The sequence below is a fragment of the Sturnira hondurensis genome, unplaced genomic scaffold, assembly GCF_014824575.4.
Source record: "Sturnira hondurensis isolate 20B ecotype Veracruz unplaced genomic scaffold, ASM1482457v3 Scaffold0015262, whole genome shotgun sequence".
Taxonomy (NCBI): domain Eukaryota; kingdom Metazoa; phylum Chordata; class Mammalia; order Chiroptera; family Phyllostomidae; genus Sturnira; species Sturnira hondurensis.
Genome location: NW_028087893.1, coordinates 1,302,564 through 1,318,211, shown reverse-complemented (window position 1 = coordinate 1,318,211; position 15,648 = coordinate 1,302,564). Strand labels below are relative to the sequence as shown.

Sequence of the window (15,648 nt, the reverse complement as noted above, 5' to 3'; positions counted from 1 at the left end):
ATTTTTCTTATTTTTAGATTCCAGATGTCTGATGCAGTTTCCTCATTTTAAAACAAGTATTTTCTGCCCTGGCTGGTGTAGCTCAGTGGATTGAGCATGGGCCTGTGAACCAGACAATCGCGGTTCGATTCCCAGTCAGGGCACATGCCTGGGTTGCAGGCCAGTTCCCAGCAGGGGACTCACGAGAGGCAACCATACATTGATACTTCTCTCCCTTTCTCCTTCCCTTCCCCTCTAAAAGATAAATAAATAGGAGAGCTTGGAATAATAGATTGGCTCTAGGACATGGGGCCATACTTGTCCAGGTGAAAAGGGAGAGCTACACTGTTTTGGAAGAGGACAGATGCAGCAGCCATTGGAGGGAGAGCCATGTGGCTTTAGCAGAGTGAGGACCCCCTCTTGCCCAGGTGATAGGGGAGAGCACGAAGCTTTGCCAGAATGGAGATCCCTGCGGCCAGATGAAGAAGAAAGACACACGCTTTTGGTGAAGTGCGGACCCCTGCAGCTTTGGTAGAAGAGGCCCACATGGCTTTGGGGTGCTCCCTTTGGCCGAGTGTCCTGGAAAGCAGGAGAAACTTTGACTGGAACTTGGTACAAAGAACTCTTGCCAGTGGAAGGTGCCGCATGACTTTGGATTAATTGGAGATCCTGCCTGGACAGGCGACACAGCTCACAGTGCCAGTGATCTGAAAAACGGATGTGTGCTCTTTTCCTGATTTACGGTACCCGGAGTTGGGACAGTGGGAGAAGGGAGCTGTGTGTGTGTGTGTGTGTGTGTGTGTAGATGCATACCCTTAGAGACTCTGATATTTTAATGAAGGCATTAGGCCTGAATAGCATTAAATAAACATTTCTTTTCCTTTTCACACACACACAAAAAAGATAAATAAATAGCCCTGGCTGCTATAGCAGAGTGGACTGAGCATGGGCTGTGAATCATAGGGTCAACAGTTCGATCCCCGGCCAGGGCACATGCCTGGGTTGCAGGCCAGGTCCCCAGTGGGCGCCACGTGAGATGTGGCAACCACACATTACTGTTTCTCTCCATCTCTTTCTCCTTCCTTTCCCCCTCTCTAAAAATAAATAAATAAATAAAGATAAATAAATAAAATCTTAAAAAAATAAAACAAAAACCCCACAAAAACAAAAAAAACCCCAAGTATTTTCTTGATCATCTTTTCATAGTTATTTTAAAGCCACTTTCTGATAGCTCTCGCAGTCTGACACACTTGTTGATATAGTTCTATTATTTGTTTTGTTCTTTTCATTTTCAGTCATTTGTTTCCATTTTTAGCATGACTCAGTTTTGTTTTTATTTTATTATTATTTTTAATCCTCACCTGAGGATATGTTTATTTATTTTTTTATATATATATTTTTCATGGTTTTTATTTTTTTAAAAGATTTTATTTATTTATTTATTTATCTTTAGAGGGGAAGGAGAGGGAGAGAAACATCAATGTATGGTTGCCTTTCAAGCGTCCCCTGCTGGGAGTTGGCCTGCAGGGAACCGGCCTGCAACCCAGGCATGTGCCCTGACTGGGAATCGAACTGCAATCCTCTGGTTCGCAGGCCTGTGCTCAATCCACTGAGCTACACCAGCCATGGCAGGATATGTTTATTGATTTTAGAGGGAGAGAGAGAGAGAGAGAGAGAGAGAGAGAAAGAGAGAGAGAAACATTGATGTGAGAGAGAATCACAGATTAGTTGCCTCCCATTCACCCCCTGACTGGGGATGGAACCTGCAATGTAGGTATGTGCCCTGACTGGAAATTGAACCCCTACATTTTTGGTGCATGTGACGATGCAACTGAGCCACCTGGCCAGGGAATGACTCTTAAGTTTTGATTGGATGTTGGACATTGTGGGGAAAGAAAATTAGATGTTTTGGTTTATATTATCTTACTCCCAAAAGGATTAGCATTATTTTCCTGGCAGGCATTCGAGTATTGGCATGCTGTTTTGATCCTGTGGATTCTTGCTTGTCTCTTTCTTTTGTTTTTCTCAAACGTAGAGAACAAAAATGGGACATTTATTCCCAACTCAGAAAAGCACCACTAAGCAGTAGGGTAAGAGATTAAACACAGTGAGGTCCACCCCTGCCACATTTCTCCAAGGCTGCTTGGTCAAATGGAATCTCTGCCCAAACCACCCAGGCTGCAGAGACCATGGGCAGCAATTCTAGTCTGGTCCCCTGCTGCATTTTTGGCCACCTCTCTTCTCGCCCTTGGGGGGGCCCTGCACAAAACACGGGTGTCTTGATTGGCTGTCCCATCAAATCTTGGCTTTTGTATCCCCTCCATAGCTGTCTAAGCCTCCTTGTGAGGTTCTTACTCAGCTAGAGCACACCCTTTCAGGTATCCTGCAGGCCTGTCCAGATTGAGATGGGTGTTTTTTATTTCCCCGTACTCTGCAAATTTGTCATGGATGTCTTCTTTGGTGGCTTCCTCATGGACTCCAGTGACAAAGAGAACCCAGCCTCCCACAGAGCACTGTGGTACGGGTTCATCTCCATGCTGCTCCACGCCGGCATGATCCTTACGCACCGGTGCTCAAGGCCCTGTGGAGCCCAAGCCGTGGCCCTTCTGCTTCTTCACTTTTTCTCTCAGTTTGTAGATTCTTGTTCTCATCCTCATCCTTGATGAAATCTTCTCCCTCACCCTCATGAAGATCCAGTATGTCACTCTCTTGATACTACCCTTTACTGCACAAAAGTTTTTAATTTTGGTGATGTCAAAAACAAAGATGGATTTCTGACGTGGATTTCACCACGTCAGATGAAAACCACCTGGATTCATTTGCTTTTCTTTCGAACAGATTTTATTTATTTATTTTTAGAGAGAGGGAGAGGGATGGGGAAAGAGAGGGAGAGAGACCTCAATCGGTTGCCTCTTGAACCTGAACTGGCGACCTTTTCGTTAGCAGGCTGGCGCTCAATCCACTGAGCCAAAGCAGCCAGGCCTGGAGCTATTTACTTTCAGCCTGAACACCTTCCTTAGTTAGTTCCTGTAAGGTGGGCCTGCTAGCAACAGTTCTCTCGGTCTTTTTTTTTTTTAAATCTGGGAAAGTCTCTATTTNGGATGGGGAAAGAGAGGGAGAGAGACCTCAGTCGGTTGCCTCTTGAACCTGAACTGGCGACCTTTTCGTTAGCAGGCTGGCGCTCAATCCACTGAGCCAAAGCAGCCAGGCCTGGAGCTATTTACTTTCAGCCTGAACACCTTCCTTAGTTAGTTCCTGTAAGGTGGGCTTGCTGGCAACAGTTCTCTCGGTCTTTTTTTTTTTTTAAATCTGGGAAAGTCTCTATTTCACCTTTTTCAAATGACAGCTTTGCTGGATATAGGGATTTTGGTCGACAGGTTTTTTTTTCTTCATGCACTTTGAATGTGTTGTCTCAGTGCCTTCTGGTCTCCCTTTTTCTGATGTGAAGTTGTCTGTTAATCTCTAACTGGGGCTCTTTTCTTCAAGATTTTATTTATTTATTTTTACAGGGGAAGGGAGGGAGAAAGAAAGGGAGAGAAATATGTGTTGTTGCCTCTTGTGCACACCATACTGGGGACGTGGCCTGCAACCCAGGCAGGTGGCCCTGACTGGGAATTGAGCCAGCAACCTTTTGGTTCGCAGGCTAGTGCTCAATCCACTGAGCCACACCAGCTAGGGCTTATTGCGGTTCTTTTGTATGCAAACAGCCATTTTTTTCTTGCCGCTTTTAAGCCTTCTCCTTATCTTTGACTTTATTTCTTTTTAAAATTATATTTTATTGATTATGCTATCACAGTTGTCCTGAACTTTATCCCTTTCCCCTCCTCCATCCAGCACCACGCACTGTCAGTAATCCCCACACCTTTGTTCATGTCCATGGGTCATGCATATAAGTTCTTTGGCTTCTCCATTTCCTATACTGTATTTTATATATCCATGGCTATTCTGTCACTATTTATTTGTATTTCTTAATCCCCTCACCTCTTCACCCATTCTCTCCCTCCCCCCTTCTTTCTGGCAACCACCTGGTAAGTATCTTCTTTACTCTTCCTGCTTTTAAGATTCTCTCTTTATCTTTAACCTTTGGCATTTTAATCATGATATGTCTTGGAGTGGGCCTCTGTGCATCCATCATACCTGGGACAATCTGTGCTTCTTGGACTTGTATATCTATTTCCTTCACCAAATTAGAGAACTTTACTATTTTTTCGGATAGCTTTCCAATTTCTTGCTCTTTCTCTTCTCCTTCTGGCACCCTATGATGCCAATGTTGAACCTCTTGAAGTTGTCTCAGAGGCTGCTTATACTGACCTCATTGTGGGGAGGTTCTTTTTTCTTGTCGTTCTGTGCTGTTGTTTTTTGCTTCCTTATGTTCCAAATTGTTGATCTGATTCTTAGCTTCATCCACTCTATGGTTGTTTCCTTGTAAATTGTTCTTTATCTCAGTTAGTGAATTCTTCGTTTCTGACTAGGTCTCTTTTATGCTACTGAAGTCCTAAGTTCCTTGAGCATCCTTATGACCAGTTTTGAACTCTGCATGTGATAGATTGCTTATCTCCGTTTTATTTAGCTCTTTTTCTGGAGTTTTCATCTGTTATTTCATTTGAGCCATGTTTCTTTGTCTCCTCATTTTGGCAGCCTCCCTGTGTTTATTCCTATGTATTAGGTAGAGCTTCTATGACTCTGTGTCTTGGTATCCTGGCCCAATGTAGTAGGTGTCCTGTAGAGTCCAGTGGCACAGCCTCCCCTATCACCCAAGCTGGGTACTTGAGGTGCACCCTTTGTGTGGGCTGAGTACTCCCTCCTCTTGTAGTTGAGCCTTGGTTGCTGTTGACAGATCAATGGGAGGGATTTACCCAGGCTAGTCATCTGTAAGGACTGGCTGTGACCACTGACCACCAATCTCTACCATCCATGGAGGATCAGCTGTGCAGGGGCAGGTGGTGGTATTCTGGCATGGTCTGTAGTTGTCCATTGGGTATGTCATCCCTGCGTTGTCCCAGGTGGTGCAGGCCAAGGTCAGCCCCCATCTGTGTTTTGCCTAGGGCACTGTGCTTGAGGTGTAAAGCAATCTGAGGTGGCTGCTATTTGTGCTGGGCTTGGAGATTCCCAGTGGAAACCAAGTAGTGAATCTAATCTAGCTGCTGCTAGTACCAGGCCTGGAGCCCACTGAAGCCAACTGTGTTTTTGTTTGATAGGATTTAGGAGCCAAGACCAGTCATTCATGTGGAAAAGCTGCTTGGTGGGCCCATAAGTTGGGTAGAACAGAGCCTCTGAGGCTCTCCAAGGTGAGTCAAACAGTGTTAGCCAGTTTGATGGAGTCTCAGATATGGCACCAGCTTAGCAGCTCTGTGTGGGGAGGGTTTAGAAAAGGGACAGTGGCCTCTGCTCACCTTGATCCAGACACTTCAGTTTCTCCCTCAGTACCACTGGTACCTTCCAAGCTGCTTCCCTGGTGCCAGAGCTCAGAGGGAGTGAGCCTGAGTAGGTGAGTCTGTGTGTGGGTTCTTTAAGAGGAACTGCTTGAATTCTTCCACTGACTCAATCCCCGCTGGTTTTTGCAGCCAGAAGTTGTGGGGACTTCTTTTCCTGGCACTGGAATCCTGGGCTGTGGGGCCTGATGTGGGTCTGGGACGCCTCGTTCCCAAGACATTCCTCCCGAATTTTCATCCATGTGGATGTGGGACCAGACCATTCCATGTCTATATCACACCTACCAGTCTGGTTGTATATGGTTTCTTTAATTCTGTAGTTGCCAGGCTTCTATCAGCTCGGTTTCTGATGTTCCTGAGTGATGGTTGTTCTATATTTTAGTTGTAAGTTTGATGTGGCTGTGTGAAGAGGTAAGCCATGTCTGCCTATGCTGCCATCTTGACCAGAATTCTTGTCTTTTTGACTTTAAGCATTATTACTACGAAGTGTTACTACGAAGTGTCTGGGGATGTCTTTTAATTTATCTGCCGGGAATTTGTTGTGCTTCCTGGATGTTTAGGTTATTATTTTTCAACAAATTTGGGAAGTTTTCAGCCATAATTTCTTTTTTTAAAAGATTTCATTTATTTATGTATCTTTAGAGGGGAAGGAGAGAGGGAGAGAAACATCAATGTATGGTTGCCTTTTGTGCATCCCCTGCTGGGAGTTGGACTGCAGGGAACCAGCCTGCAACCCAGGCATGTGCCCTGACTGGGAATCAAACTGCGATCCTCTGGTTCGCAGGCCTGTGCTCAATCCACTGAGCTACACCAGCCAGGGCTCTCAGCCATAATTTCTTAAATACTTGTTTATCTTCTTTCTCACACTCATCTCCCCTTCTGGTACTCTAATTATGTTTGTTAGTGTGCTTAATTGTGTCACACATTCCTCTGAGGTTCTGTTTATTTTTCTTCAATCCTTTTCTGTTTCTACTTTGCAAAATTTTTGTTGATCTATCTTCAAGTGTGCATAGTCTTTTTTTTCAGATTTTATATATGCTTTTGTGCCCCTGTAGTGAATTTTTAAGTTTTTAGTTAATGTATTTATTTTATTTAAAAATATTTATTTTTTTCAATTACAGTTTACATTCACTGTTATTTTGTAGTGGTTTCAGGTGTAGTGCAGAGGGGTTAGACACTCGTAAACTTGATAAAATTTTCACCCCAATATTTTCAGTACCCACCTGGCACCAGACATAGTTATTACAATATTATTGACTATATGTCCTATGTTGTACTTTACATCCCCATAATTACCTGTAACTACCAATCTGTACTTCTCAGTCCTTTCACCTTTTCTACCTCGTCTTCCAACCCCTCTCCACAATGAGAACTGTCAGTCTGTTCCCTGTACCTATGAGTCTGTTTCTGATGTTTGTTCATCTATATTGTTTTTCAGATTCCATATATAAGTGAAACCATATGGTATTTGTCTTAATCTGACTGACTCATTTCACTTAGAATAATTCTCTCTAGCTCCATTCATACCATTGCAATGGAATGAAATGGTAAGATTTCATCCTTTTTTATGGCTGAGTAATATTCCAATTGTATAAATGTACCACTACTTTTTTATTCACTCTTCTAGTGATGGGTACTTGGGCTGTTTCCATATCTTGGCTATTGTAAATGATGCTGCAATGAACATAGGGGTACATATATTCTTTTGAATTAGTATTTTGGGTTTCTTTGGATATGTACCCAGAAGTGGAATTACTGTGTCACAATTGCAGTTCCATTTTTAAGTTTTTGAGGACCTGCCATACTGTTTTCCACAGTGGCTGCACCAGCCTGCATTCCCACCACCAGTGCACTAGGGTTCCCTTTCCTCCACATCCTCGCCAACACGTGTCATTTGTTGATTTATTGATGATGGCCAGTGTGACATGTGTGAGATGATATCTCATTGTGGTTTTAGTTTGTCAGTTAATGCATTTTTCAACTCCTAAATTTCCTGTTGGTTCTTCTTCTTTTTTTTAATGAGGCTTTAAAGATTTTATTTTAAGTGATGTTAATGACAGCATTTGAAAGGGATGATCTAGCCCTGGCTGGTGTGGCTCAGTGGGTTGAGCTATGGCCTTTGAACTGAAAGGTTGCTGGTTTGATTCCCAGTCAGGGCACATGCCTGGGTTATGGGCCAGGTTCCCAGTTGGCGGCATGTGAGAGGCAACCACACAGTGTTGTTTCTCTCCCTGCCTTTCTTCCCCTCTATAAATAAATAAATAAAAGTTTTTTAAAAAGTAAAAAGAAGCTTTCTAACTAAAAGCATGTAAGGCAGGTAGTCATATCCTAAGTTGGTATTTTTCCCCAACAAAGGTTAGTCTTCCCCTCAACTGGGCCTGTCGATTATCTTTTTTTTTTTAGATTTTATTTATTTATGTTTAGAGGGGAAGGGAAGGAGAGAGGGAGAGAAACATCAATGTATGGTTGCCTCTTGTGTGTCCCCTGCTGGGAACTGGCCTGCAATCCAGGAATGTGCCCTGACTGGGAATCGAACCTGCGACCCTTTGCTTCACAGGCCTGCGCTCAATCCACTGTGCTACACTAGCCAGGGCTTGATTATCTTTTTCAATCTGCGATAATATACCTTTGGAATGTCGGATTTCCTTTGGACCCCTCGAAGCACAGGCACCACACCAGGGGAGGCCACCCCCCCCATTGTGATTGTCATCATGTTAACTGTTGACTGTTAACTATCCAGTGCCCACCTGTGTAACACAAGTATGTGTCCATCCAGTGCCAGCGGTTCCCCTCTTTGCCTCCTCCCACCTTCCTAATCTATCAGCAGTGGATTTCATGTAACCTCCTTAAGCCTCCTCTTTTGACTGTAATGTATGAAATAAGATGCAACACTGCTATTTTCCAGAGCATTTTCTCAGTCCATTGAGGTTTTGCTTCCCAGCAATTATCAGTTTGGCACAAGTAAACTCATAAAAATTCTTACAGGGTTGAACCTTTTTTACATGGACATTACTCTGTCATGCTCTAAGCTGACCCTCTGCATGGAAGAATTTTATGGGATGGGAATTGCATTTTGGTGAAGCTGGTTTTAGAAAGCAAGAGACACTGTCCCTGACTTGGCTGGTGTAGCTCAGTGGATTGAGCGCGGGCCTGCGAACCAAAGGATCGCGGTTCCATTCCCAGTCAGGGCACATGCCTGGGTTGCAGGCCAGTTCCCAGCAGGGGATGCACAAGAGGCAACCACACATTGATATTTTTCTCCCTCTCTCCTTCCCTTCCCCTCTAAAGATAAATAAATAAAATCTTTAAAAAAGAAGAAGAAAAAAAGAAAAAAGAGAGACACTGTTCCATTGTGGTGTTAAGACCGAGGAGCCATAGTCATTGAGTCTGGCCCTGATCGCCCTTCTCATTTCTCTGGTACATGGATTTCATTAAATAATATCAGCGCTATCTTAAAAAAATATTTCAAATCAAAATCACCTGCACATTGCAAACCTGTTGTTTCCTGGGCACCTACATGCAAATCACCTGTTAGCTGTTGTGCTGTGCAAGGGTGTCTCGGGGTTCTGTCGTCTTCAGCTTATCCTTGCTTCATAGGATTCTTGCCGCATGTCTACCAGGTTCTCTTTTTGGAATTCCCTGTGATAACGTAATAATCTGTTCTTGTGTTGCTCTACCACGGCCAGTTTTAAGTTAGCCTTTCTCCCGTGGGGAGCATTTTGACTGTTTCCAATTTTCAGCTATAATCATCTTGGTTCAAATCCAGTCTTCTCTCTTTTGAATCATCTCCTTGAGATATATTCCCCGATATGGTATTACCCAGGTTGCGAGTATGGTTGTTTTTATGATTTTTGACAGCTATTGCCAAATCTCTCTTTAAAAAATTATACGATCCTCGTTTATACTGCATTAATATACTTATTAGTGCAGAAATATACTTATTTTTCCACAATGCTGTTAGCATTGAGTTTTGTATGTTTTATTTGTTTGTGCTAATTTAACAAATGTTCTATGGGAGTTTTATTTTGTATTTTTTTAAAAAGATTTTACGGGGAGGGAGGAAGAGAAACATTGATCAGTTGCCTCGTGCACGGCCCCAGGTGGGGACCCGGCCTGCAACCCAGGTGTGTGTCCTGACTGGGAATTCAACCAGCAACCCTTTGCTTCACAGGCTGGTGCTCAATCCACTGAGCTACACCAGCCAGGGCTGTTTTCAGTATTTTTAAGTCACCAGTGAATAACCTTATGCATTTTTGTACTACTGAAGGCATGCGTCTCTTATTTTGACTCACAATACCTAAAAATACCTAGATTGACATAGATGAGTATTTGTTAATTATAATGGTTTAAAATAGTTTGCTTGCAATCTCAAGCTGTTCTTCATTTAAACTGATTCAAAAGCTTTAAAAGAGAAGAGAGTTTTTGTTTCAAAATTGAATCAAGAACGCTATCTAAAGGTGTGTATTCCTTATAAGGAAGCACCCAAAACCTACAGTAAATGCTAAGACCTCCCCAGAAGATTATACCATGACTGTGCGCATATACCTGACACTCACCTGGCATTTTCTCACATGCTGTGCACACATGCCATGGTACTGTTCTCTCATTAGTTTTACACCCCCCCCACACATATACATATATCTTTACCTTTAAAAAGAAATCATCCCCCAAAGATATGTTTATTGATTTGAAAGAGAGAAGAAGAAAGAGAGAGAGAAGGGGAGAGAGAGAGAGAGGGCAAGACACACACACACACATTCATGTAAAAGAGAAGCATCGATCAGTTGCCTCAAGTACGTGACCCTAACCGGGGATGGAACCAGCAACCTACCTAGATTGCGCCCTGACCGGGAATGGGATCTGCAACCTTTTGGTGCACAGGATGGCACTCTAACCAACTGAGCAACGTAGCCAGGGCAAAATAGCCTTACATTTTTAAAAAAAGTGCACTGCCAGCTTTCTCTTTATTATGGTTTGAGGAAGATAATAAGTAAGACTCTTGTACCTTGCCCAAGATTGGAACCCAATTGAGAGATTAGTGTGTTAGCTACATGACCTAGCTTATACTTCGACCCTGAATTGGACTCGCCCCATTAGGCACGTCTAAACACTCTTAGCATTTCTTGGTAGAGTTGGGAGAGGTGAGGGGTGATGTGATGTGCCAAAATACTTATAGTCAAGACGAACAGAGAATGTGTGCTTCATGCTGGCAGGCAGGCAGGCCCGGGAGTCAGGCGAGAGCTGGGTGAAGCGTGCGCATTTCCTTCTCTGAAACCTATCAGACATATAAGTTAGCTGTACTGGGGAGGAGGGAGTGAAGAGGTTGAGGGGGGCCAAGATTGTTCCACTGACCGTGGTGCTCCCACATAGAGTGAGGGAAATTGTGAAGGAGTGATCTTCCCAATATGGGACAGGACGAGTTGTGATTAAGTGGTCTTCCCAATGTTAATAAATGACCCACTTTAAAAATAATGAGAAGTTCTACTTAGATAGGCAAGAGAAATTTTAGAAAGAGATCAGCGCTGAGACATTATATAACTTGGAATGCAGCAATGACTAAAAGGTGATTGTTTTGCTTTAAAATATATATTCATTTCAATTACACAGTAGTATAAAAATAAAATGAAAACATTATGTCTATATTAAGGCTCTCTTTGATTCCAACTTTGGATCTCTAGCCACCTTTTCAGAAGTATCCTCTATTTTCTGCTTATTATGTATCCCTGTATCTCCCCAGGCCTATAAAAATACTTTTAATGTGTCTATTACCTTAACAAGCATGATGTTATTTGTGTAAGAGTCTGTGTTCACATGAATGGCTTAAGGCTGGGCTTGTCATTCATTTGTCTCTACCATTTGCTACTCTTCTAAGTACTGGGGTTGTACAACGTGCAAAACAGAGTCCATATTCACCTGGAATTGCATCATCCTGCAACTTGTTTTCTTTAAAGTCTATTTTTATTGATTATGCTGTTACAGTTGTCCTAATTTCCCCCTTTGTCTCCCTTTACCCAGTACCCCCTTCCCTCCAGCAATTCCCCCCTTAATTTATGTCCATGGTTGTGCATATAAGTTCTTTGATTTCTCCATTTCTTATACTTTTCTTAACATCCCTCTATTTTTTCCCTTCCAGTTATGCTTCTTGATCCCTGAACCTTGCACCCATTTTCCCTCTACCCCCTACTAGCTGATAACCCTCCAAATAATATCCATATCTATGACTCTGTTCCTCTTCTAGTGGTTTGCTTAGCTTATTTTTTTAGATTTGGTTTTCGATAGTTGCAAATGTGTTGCCATTTTAATGTTCATAGTTTTGATCTTTTTTTTTTCTTAAATAAGTCCCTTTAACATTTCATATAATAAGGACTTGGTAATGATGAACTCCTTTAACTTTACCTTGTCTGAGAAGCACTTTATCTGTCCTTTAATTCTAAATGGAAGCTTTGCTAGGTAGAGTAATCTTGGTTGTAGGTCCTTGCTTCTTATCACTTTGAATAATCCTTGCCAGCCCCTTCTTGCCTGCAAAGTTTCTTTTGAGAAATCAGCTTACAGTCTTATGGGAACTCCTTTGTAGGTAACTCTCTCCTTTTCTCTTGCTGTTTATAAGATTCTCTCTTTATCTTTAACCTTTGGCATTTTAATTATAATGTGTCTTGGAGGTCTGATCACCAGTATTTTGAACTCTGCATCTGATTGGTTATCTCCCTTTCCTTTGGTTGTTTTTCTGGAGTTTTGTTCTGTTCTTTCATTTGGGCTATATTTCTTTGTCTCCTTAATTTGGCAGCCTCCCTATGTTTGTTTCTGTATATTAGGTAGGGCTGCTTTAACTCCCTGTGTTAGCACACCTGTTAAGTTACAGCCTTAGGTATTCACCAGGGTGAGGCAACCCGTTTAACCACTCTGTGGCTCTGTATGTGAGGGAGGGGTTGGAGAGAGGACAATGCTTCTGAGGCTTGCTCAGCACTGGCCTCATTTCCATTTACTTCACTCCCTTTTCGTATGTGCCTGTCAGCCCCCCAGCTGCTGCCCTGGTGGTGGTTCCCAGAGTGGATGGGTTTGCATTTTTCCTAGGACAGGGTGGGCCCTTTAAACAGCCTCACCCAAGAGACCAGCAGTATCTTTTACCACTCCAGCTGGTTTTTACAGCTGGTAGTTATGAGGCTTTATCTTCCTAGTGCTGGAGCTCTGGGTTGTGTGGCCTGGCCTGGGGCTGGGATCACTTGCTCCCGAGGTATCCCTCCTGATTTCATTCAGTATATGTGCATGTGGGACTGCCTGTCCCACCAGCCACCTCACTGCTGACACACTGCGTTCTTTTCACCCCGGCTCCCCATCTCCACCCCTCCTACCATCTGGATGAACGTGGCTTCTTTAAGTTTTGGTGGTTGAACTTCCATACAGTTCAGTTTTCTGGCAGTTCTGGGTATTTTTTATTTTTAACATTGGTTGTAATCCTTCTTATGATTGTGCAAGGAGGCAAAGTGTGTCTATCTATACCTTCATCTTGCCTGGAAGTCCTCTGCAACTGGTTTTTTAAAGTTAATTTTTAAAGATCTTTGATGATACATTTAGATCTTGTTCATTTCTTTTAATCGTTCCATTATTCTAGTACATGACTATACCATACTATGTTATATATCATTTCTGTACTGATGGACATTCATATTTATATTGAGTAGGATGTTGTCTCATAGTGATGTATATATTAAGGACATTTATTATCTCACATTACAGAAAGACCAGAAGTGGAATGATCTCCACGCATATATATACCCATATATATATGATCAGAGGCATCACCCTGCTATTTTTTATTATTAATTTTCTAAGCTGTATATTAGTTATTTTGTCATGTAAGAAATTACCCCCAAAATTAGAGGCCGAAAACATAAACACAGTTTTTGTGGGTCAAGAATCTGGGCGTGGCTCAGCCCAAAGTTGCTCTTGACTTGAAGTTCCTTTCGAGGTGGTGGTTAAGCTGTCAGACAGGGGAGAGTGTGGTGGGGGAGTCCTTTCCAACATGTGGGTCTCTCCACACAACTGCCTTATGACATGGCATTTGGAATCCCCCAAATTGAGCAAATCCAGAGGTGGAGAATGCCCAGGAAGGAAGCCATAGTCTTTTTATGACCTAGGTTTGGAAAATGACATCCCATCACTCTGCCTTATTATATTTTTTAAAAAGTGAGTCATTAAGTGTATCCTACCCTCAAGGGGAAGGAAGGGATTACACAAAAGTGTGATTGCCAGGAGGCTGGGTGATTGTGTTCCTTACTGGTTCAAAGTCTGTGTGCTGGATGCTTCAAAAAGCCAACATTAAAAACATGAGTTTGGAGTAATGAAATGTTTACTGATGGGGAAGATGCCTGCTTGAGAAGATGGGGGTACTTACAGGTCCTTAAATCCATTCCCAGAAAGTCCAGAATTCAGGATCCTTTTATATCAAAAGAAGGGAAAAAAAAGATGGGAAAGAAGTGATTGATGACCTAGACATCTGGGCACCAGCAGGAATCCGAGGAAGAGTGAGAAATCTTGAAATCTCCTTGTTCTTGGTCTGGGTCTCTTGGCCCCTGCTGATCACGTTTTCAGCAGAGGTACCTTTATGGCAAGGAGCTGTTCTTCCAAAAACTCAATTTTCCAGTAGAATTCCATATAGGTATGTTAATCATTGAGATTGTATATGTATATGTATATGTATATGTTTATGTATATCTATCTCAAGAGCTAGATTTTGCCCGAAGGCCTGAAGGCTGTGGGAAAGATGCAGGCTAGAATTAAGACAGACTCACAGAGACTGAGCATTTCACTCCATCACAATTGGGGGCCACCTTAGAGACTGCCTGCCTCACGCTGGCTTCCCTCAGTGTTGCCAGACAGCTGCTAACAACAACTGTGTCACTGTTCTTCTTGGAGGTAAGAGGTTCCAAAGGACCTTTCCCGCCCTGCATTGAAACCTTTTCTGATATCTCTTCTTCACAACTCAGTTCAATAAAAATGTACTATTTGCTTTTGGCCAGGCTCTTTGCTACTTGCTAAGGTTACATGGATCGTGGCTTCAGAAAGCTAACAAGTGCCACAAGAAGAGATAGACAATACAGCAAATAGCTGCTCTATATGATGGATGATTGAATGTCCCAGAAGCTGAGGAAGCAAGCAGGAGAAATGAACTGGAGTTAGAGGAGGAAAATGAAGTGGTTTAGCTGGACTTTGGAGGGTCATTTGGAGGAAGGTGACTTGGGGAGATAGGAAAAGAGCATTCTAGAACTAAATGTTACAAAAAAAGTACTGAGAATAATGTATAGTTAAGTACCACTATCAAACTTTTAATATTTTGTTATGTTAATTTTTAGGTTTCTTCTTTTTTAAAAAGAAATTGTGACAGATCTATCTGAAGTCCTGTTTGTTCCCTCTCCCCATCCATCCTGGCTTCCAGCCCTCCCTTCTCCTGACCTCATATTATTATCATGATATGTGTTCATCTATCCATCTAGTTCCATTTTTTAATTTTTAATTTTTAAAAGATATATTTATTTTCAGAGAGAGCAGAGGGGAGGGGAGAGAGAGAGAGAGTAACATCAATGTGCAAGAGAAACATAGATTGGTTGCCTCTTGTACACCCCCAACTGGAGCACTGATCCACAGCCCAGGTGTGTGCCCTAGCTGGGAATCGAACCAGTGACCCTTGAGTTTGCAAATGACACCTAACCCACTGAGCCAAACCTGTTGGTGCTAGTTCATTTTCTGTAGACACATGTATATTCCATAATCAAGACATACTGTCATTCTGTGCATTTTTAAATTAGTGTATATCATTATTTGTTGTCATGACCCTATTTCAATAACTCATGAGCTATCAAATGTTGCTACTTATATGACTGAGTTTTAGTTGCTTTAATATTTTAGGAACATATCCCATCATCTATGTCATATCAGACATTTCTGCTGTTTCTACTTTTTGCACAGGAGCAGGCTTGAACATGAACATGTCTTTTTGTGCAATCACCTGTATTTTTCTAGATCTGAAATTGCTGGGTCATAAAACGCACATTTCAATTTTCACACACACAAAAGAACCCTACTTAAAGATCATAAAAAAATAAATTTCACCAAAACTGGCTGTTGTGGTTTTATTTTATTTATTTTTAGAGAGAGTAGGAGTGAGAGAGAGAAACATCGATTTCTTCCAATTATTCAAGTATTCATTGGTTGCTTCTTGTAGGTGCCCTGACTGGGGATC

The 15,648-nt window shown here is 42.3% G+C and overlaps 1 protein-coding gene and 1 pseudogene across 1 annotated transcript in view; one reads left to right on the top strand and one right to left on the bottom strand.

Annotated features, from left to right (window-relative positions):
- Positions 1-2,181: 2,181 nt before the first annotated feature.
- On the bottom strand, positions 2,182-8,109 carry LOC118999763 (RNA-binding protein 8A-like; annotated as a pseudogene).
- Positions 2,552-15,648, top strand: part of UIMC1 (ubiquitin interaction motif containing 1) — a 140,889-nt gene continuing 127,792 nt past the window's right edge. The window contains exon 1 of the mRNA XM_037064440.1: positions 2,552-2,562. The gene's annotated coding sequence lies outside the window, so the exon portion shown is untranslated. The remainder of the gene's footprint in view (positions 2,563-15,648) is intronic.